Here is a 6,244-nt window from a genome sequence, read left to right on the forward strand (position 1 = left end):
GGAAGCACGGCCAGGCACTAGGACACACCAGGTTTTCTCTTTAACAACTCCAAACCCAGCGCCCCTTCCATCCGTGAGTAACAAAGGGAATAGGAGTCAAATAAATGTAACCCTTGTTCAGATTCCTACCCTTTACCTTCAGAGTCCACCTCCAATTAGGAGTACGCTCACCTGTGCCACCGCACATTTTCCCAACCGGTCCTTTCCTGGGCGGGGCTTCCGGGCCCCGGCCACCAAGGCCCCGCCCAGTAGCCGCCCCGGGGCGGGGCTCCTCTCGGTTCTCGGCTGCCTTTTCCCATGCGGCCTCTGCTGGGTTTGGAGTACCGCGGCGGAGCTCCGGACATGTGCAGGTGAGAAAGGGCCAAGTGGGGAGAGGTCTTGGAGATTTTCAAGCCCGGGATTAGTGGGAGTTGTGCAGAGGCTTCTTCCGTGGCACGGGACGAAATTGGGGTTCGTTTCCTCGTGCCCCTGGGTTTGGAGGGCATGTTGAAGAAACACTGGGAGATCGTAGCCCTAGTGTCGCCCCCTGTTTTCGCCTATCCCTTTTGTCCCTGAAGAGTCTAATATAGCTAGCCTAGTCGAGGAAAGCCTCGCTCCCCAGGCACGAGGGCCAGGGACTTTGGAAGGGTTGTGAGGAGCACGTGTCCAGTGGAGCTCGGTTGGTTCCTTCAACCCAAGCCTCTAAAAGGGGCAGGCTATTTTTAGATTTTGTTTTTAGACCTGGACAGTGAGCCCCCTCTGGTATCCTTTTCCTCTAAATTGTTTGGAGGCTGTTAGGAGTGAAATTGGAGGATGGCTGGGAAAAGATGTGGTCTTAGATACCCTAGCCTTATATAAAATAAGGTAAATTATAAGGATGAGTGGGTAGGAATGTTTATTAACATTCTTGCAAACATTTTGGCTATTGCTTTCAACCAATAGTTGAGGTCTTTGGCAGAATGGCAACCTGTCTCCAGTTCCTTTCACATCCATTACGGAATGCAATTATTTTTCTAAAGTTCAGCTTTTATAGTTCTTAAAGAAGTCCTATATTCAAGGTCCTCCTCAACCTAGTTCTAACCAGCCTTTCCAATTTTCACTGCCCGTTACTCTCCCAGGGTAATTTTTCCCATCTACCTACTCGTGTCCATCATCTTGCCTGGAATGTATTGTAGCTCCTGATAATAGCAAGTGTTTACTGAGTGCCCACTGTATACCAGATATTATCCTATGGGCATAATTTACATGCTGTTTAAGCCTCCCAGCCACCTTGTGTACAGAGTACTATTAATAACATTGCCATTTTACAAATGAACCTGAGATACAGAGAGGTTAAGTTAACTTGGGTGCTGTTATTTGGCTGTTACGTGATAGAGCCAAGCTTCCTGATACTTGCTGACCAGAATGTTTATTTGCTCCTGTTGAACTGCTGTGGGATGTAAGTAACAAATAACATGTAAAAATAAATCTAACCAAGGGAAAGCTATTTTATTTTCCTGCTATTGTTTCTGTGGCCCCGGCCTCACTGTTACAGGGTTTTGAGGGCAGGGATCTTGAACTTCACCTAAGTATTCACTAACTGTTGGCTGACTCTAACCTGGAGTGCTTTGATTGCAGAGGGGGCAGTTGTGGACTTTGGACAGACGCAGTGCCAGGTGAGTGCAGTGCCATTTGCCTATCTTAGGCCCCAGCTGTAGGCAGCTGCCTAGGTTGCCTTGTACCTAGGCAAGTGTTACACTGCTGGGAGAACAGCAGCAGGTAGCTGGTTGGCATTCTGGGCCTGGTTCATGCCAGCTCTGTTGTTAACTAAACCAGGATGCCAGCATAGTTGCTTATCCATTAAGGTTAAATCTGCAAAAGCATAACTTTTTAGGGAGAAACCTAAAAATGTAGACATTTCTGAGGGGTTTGGTCCAACAGGTTTAACTACTATGAAGTTACTTTGAATCACACCTTGGAAATAGAACAAAGGTAATCAAGCCTTGGAAGAATGTATAAGTAGGGAAGAAAAGGCTTTCATTTTTTTTGAGTGCCTTCCAAGTGCTCAAAAGGGGCCTTATACAGAGAGGAAGTGGATGGGATTTTTGCTCATTTCACTGAAATCAAAGTTCATGGGTCCCACGCCTCCCTTATACAAAGCTAGTCAGGATGATTCCTTTGTAGAGGGGTTTCATAGCTGTAGTTATATCTATACGAATGTCTTACAGGGAAGTGTTGATGTGAACTTTCTTTAAAATTATGGGCATTCTTCTCTAGTTCATTAATAAAACATAAAAATAGCAATTGATTGAGAGCCTGTAGACACTAGACCTAGCTACGGCCATACTAATTTATGCTTTAGGCTGACAGAATATTTGTGTTGGGTTTCTTACTGATTTTCAGGAGTTAACAGACTTGTTGCACCTTTGGAGCAGTAAATCTTGAACCCTCTTTATAGTGATTTTGTTTTGGAATGCTAATTTTCTGAGAAGAGATACTTCTCAGTTTTAGGCACTAATCACTCAGGGTGATGCTGGAGATTGTCCAATAGGGCTTAGTTGCTGTTTCTGTGAAAAGTGACATCCTAGTTTCCATAGGAGGAACTGGTGAGGATGCGGAGAGGCCAGGGAGTTATTTATCAAAGCTAGTTTTGTTCTATCAATTGGCTTTTCCTTAAAAGGATTCTCTTAGCTAAATGTTGAGTGCTTTGTATGAATACCTCAGATGTTCATTGTGACTAGAGCCTTTTACATATGGGGTCTCAAGACTAGTGATATCTAGGGGACTTGGGGGATGGTTAGCTTTAATGGTAATCATAGGCTAGAAAAAGGCAAATGGGAAATAAAATAATTCCTGAGGATTAAAAAAATATGGTAAATTATAAATGGCAGACGGCATTCTGCTTCCATCTCTACAGAAAAGCAGCTTTAGGTGCTGCTGTTTTAGTGTGGGGCATTGAACAGTAAAATCTTTTTTCTTCTTAGGATGACTTGAAAGTAGGGCATCCTTGGCCCTCCTGAAGAGAGAAAATTAGTGGCAGGTGGACAGTCTGTGTATGGAGTTTTCAGGTAAATGTCCCTATTCATTCCAACATTAAATATGTGCCAGTCATGGAGTCTGTTTGTTAGTTGGTGTCCATCAGGAAACAATTGGGAGACAAAATTACCGAATATATTTGTCCCCAACAAATTCAGCCTTTCAGTAAAAGGCTGAGTAGGATTTTGATGGTTATGGTCTGAAGGCATGTAGGATCTTTGAGATTAATTAACTATATCATTCCATCTGAGGAATTTGTAGGGAGATTGTAAGTTTCATGAGGGAAAGGATAGGATATTTTGTTTGTTCACTGCTAGATTCCAAGCACAGCGCCCAGCACATGGCGGGAATTCCCTGAATGTTGGATAAAATCACTGAAGTTGTGCATGGAAAAGGGATTCTTGTTTTCTTATATGTTTAAAGGATTTTGCAACAGGGTCTGCAATCAGTGCTTTTAGGCCTCTGTTTTGCAGTCAACAATTCATGAGGATACCTGTATCCATGTCTTCTACCTGGGATGGCTGGGTATCTGAAACAAAGCTATTTTAGGAATCATCCAGTGGTTGTCAGCTATCCAGGCTAGTGTGATGCCTCGGATGGTGTTACACCGTTGGAAGAGCAATTGCTGCCTTTATTGAGGTCTGGCTCCCAGCACTGTTTTGGTGTTGTGTTCAAGTGCCTTTGGGTAGCATTTTGCACCTCTGAGAGTGGAATAACTTCTCCTGTGGAGTTGGTCCTAGTCTGGGTGCAAACAATTTTTTTCTGCTAGAAAAGGACCCTGTTAGGGACAACCTGTCATTCCTTTCCTCTTTGAATCCTAGATGGCTTCATCTGAATGAGAAACCTGCCTCTACCACAACCTCAGAAGTCTGACAGCCAGCCCTGTGTGACACCAAGATAAGTAATGTATGTCGTCCTTTTGTCATGTAGGTCCTAATTAATTTGCTCCAGCTCAGATGGGTGGTGTGAAATAATAGAGAAAAATAAATTGGCCTCTGCCCCTGGTTTCTGGCTCAGAGCTCCTAAAACTCTTGTAATTTCCTAAGTGATAAGAGCACTAGGAGCATCTTTTGTTCTAATACTCAGTTTTTTACTCTAGTTCCTGACCATAGCTCCTAAATCTCATGGAATTTTCCAGGTGATAGGAATGTCTTTTGTTCTAGTGGGGTTTTATTCACCAGAAAGACCAAGCAATGATTAGAAACTTGGAATTTTTAGGGCCAGCCAAGTGGCGCAATGGTTAAGAACTGGCTTGGGACACCAGAGGGCCCCGGTTTGGATCCCACATATGAGGGCCAGTGACACTGCCCTCCACAGCTAAGATGCTGAACAACAGCTCAACCTGGAGCTGGGCTGCCATGAGTCTCTGGAGACGCGTAGGCTGCAGCCCCTGTGGCAGTGGGTTGCCATGGGCTACTGTATGTAGCCAGCAGCCAGCGTGAGCGGCCAGCAGCCGCAGTGAGCGGCCATCCAGAAGCCGGCGACTGATCTGCCTCGCCCGGGAAGAGCGCAATGATGGTGCCAACTTGGGCCAGTGAAGCAACGTCCTCCACAACTAGACTGAAGAACAAAATGACAGCAACTTGTCTATTCCCCTTCCTCCAATTCCCCAGCGCTGTTCCCATCACCCCAATTCCCCCCAAAAAAAATCTAACAAAAAAAAATTGTTAAAAAAAAAAGAAACTTGGAATTGAATTTTTAGCCTCACCCCCATTCTCCAGAGAGGGGTAAGGGGCTAGAATTAGAGGTAATAATTGATCATGCCTATGTGTTGAAGCCCCCCATAAAAATCCCAATAGCATGGCATTGAGAGAACTTTCAGGGTGGTGAGCACACGGAGGTGCTGGGAGAATGATGCTTCCGGAGAGGGCATGGAAGCTTACCTTACCATATACCTTGTCCTGTGCATCTCTTCCATCTGGATGTTATCTGTATCCTTTATCATATCCTTTTTTTTTTTCCCCGGGGTGGGGGAGAGGTAGAGGGTGAGGGCCAGAGAGCTATTATATCCATTTATAATAAACTGATAAACAGTAAATTTTTTTCCCCCTGAGCTCTTGTCAGCTGCTCTAGCAAATTACTCAAGCCTAAGGAGAAGGTTGTGGGAACCTCAGATTTTTAGCCTATCAGTCAGAAGCATGGGTAACAACCTGATCTTGTGATTTGGAGGTGGGGTGGGCAGTCTTGTGCAATGGAACCTTAACCTGTGAGAGCTGATGCTGTCTCCAGGTGTGGATAGTGTCAGAATTGAGTTAAATTTTAGGACCCTCAGCTAGTGACACAGATTTGCTTGGTGTGGGAAAAAAACCCACACACATTTGGTATTAGAAATGTGGTAGTGTGAGAGCAAAGGGAAAACATAGAAGTGAGGTATTCTTTTATTGTTTTGTTTTGTTTTTTAATTGGGGAACAGTGTGTCTTTCCAGGATCCATGAGCCCCAAGTCAAGTAGATGTTTCAATCTAGTTGTGGAGGGTGCACCTCAGTGGCCCATGTGAGAATCGAACCAGAAACCTTGGTGTTATGAGCACTGCGCTCTAACCAACTGAGCTAACTGGCCGCCGCATATGAGGTATTCTTTACAGGTAGAAAACATAACATTGTAAAAATTTAAGTCCAAGACTTAAACTAAGCCCACATTTCCTAGAGCTCTGCTGTACAATACATGTGGCTGTTGAAATTGACAAAAATTAAATCAGTTTCTCCATCTCAGGATGTAGTGACTACTATATTGGACAGCCCAGAGAACATTTTCACCAATGCAGGAAGTTTTATTATACACTGCTGTTCTAGAGCAGGGGTTGGCAAACTTCCTATAAAGGGCCAGATAATATTTTAGGCTCGTGCATCATGTAGTCTCTGTTGCAACTACTACTTTGCAGTTGCAGTGTAAAGACATTCATAGACAATATGGCAATAAATGAGCATTACTGTGTTCCAATAAAACTTTATTTTTATGGACACTGAAATGAGAATTCATAAAATTGTCAGTGTCACAACAAAAATTTTTCCCCCAACCATTCTAAGCTCAAGGGCCTTTGCAAAACAGATGGCAGGCTTCTGGCCTATGGTCTGTAATTTATCAAACCCTGTCCTAGAGAATGAAATTCAGGCCTTGAGAGTTGACAGCTCATTAATGACAGATTCAGGGCCAGTACCAACATGGGAAAAATTTCATGTCATCAATACCTTTGTCTTATAGTAAGTCTTTACCATACAGCCTTAAACTCTTCATCTCTTAGAGGACAAGG

General features: G+C 44.0%; 1 protein-coding gene across 2 annotated transcripts in view; it reads left to right on the forward strand.

Moving 5' to 3' along the window:
• Positions 1–292: 292 nt before the first annotated feature.
• MATR3 (matrin 3) overlaps positions 293–6,244 on the forward strand; it is a 45,899-nt gene continuing 39,947 nt past the window's right edge. For both annotated transcript variants that reach the window (XM_019662065.1, XM_019662038.1), the window contains exons 1-4: positions 293–350; positions 1,597–1,634; positions 2,943–3,026; positions 3,816–3,900. The gene's annotated coding sequence lies outside the window, so the exon portion shown is untranslated. The remainder of the gene's footprint in view (positions 351–1,596; positions 1,635–2,942; positions 3,027–3,815; positions 3,901–6,244) is intronic.

The sequence above is a fragment of the Hipposideros armiger genome, unplaced genomic scaffold, assembly GCF_001890085.2.
Source record: "Hipposideros armiger isolate ML-2016 unplaced genomic scaffold, ASM189008v1 scaffold_11, whole genome shotgun sequence".
Taxonomy (NCBI): Eukaryota; Metazoa; Chordata; class Mammalia; order Chiroptera; family Hipposideridae; genus Hipposideros; species Hipposideros armiger.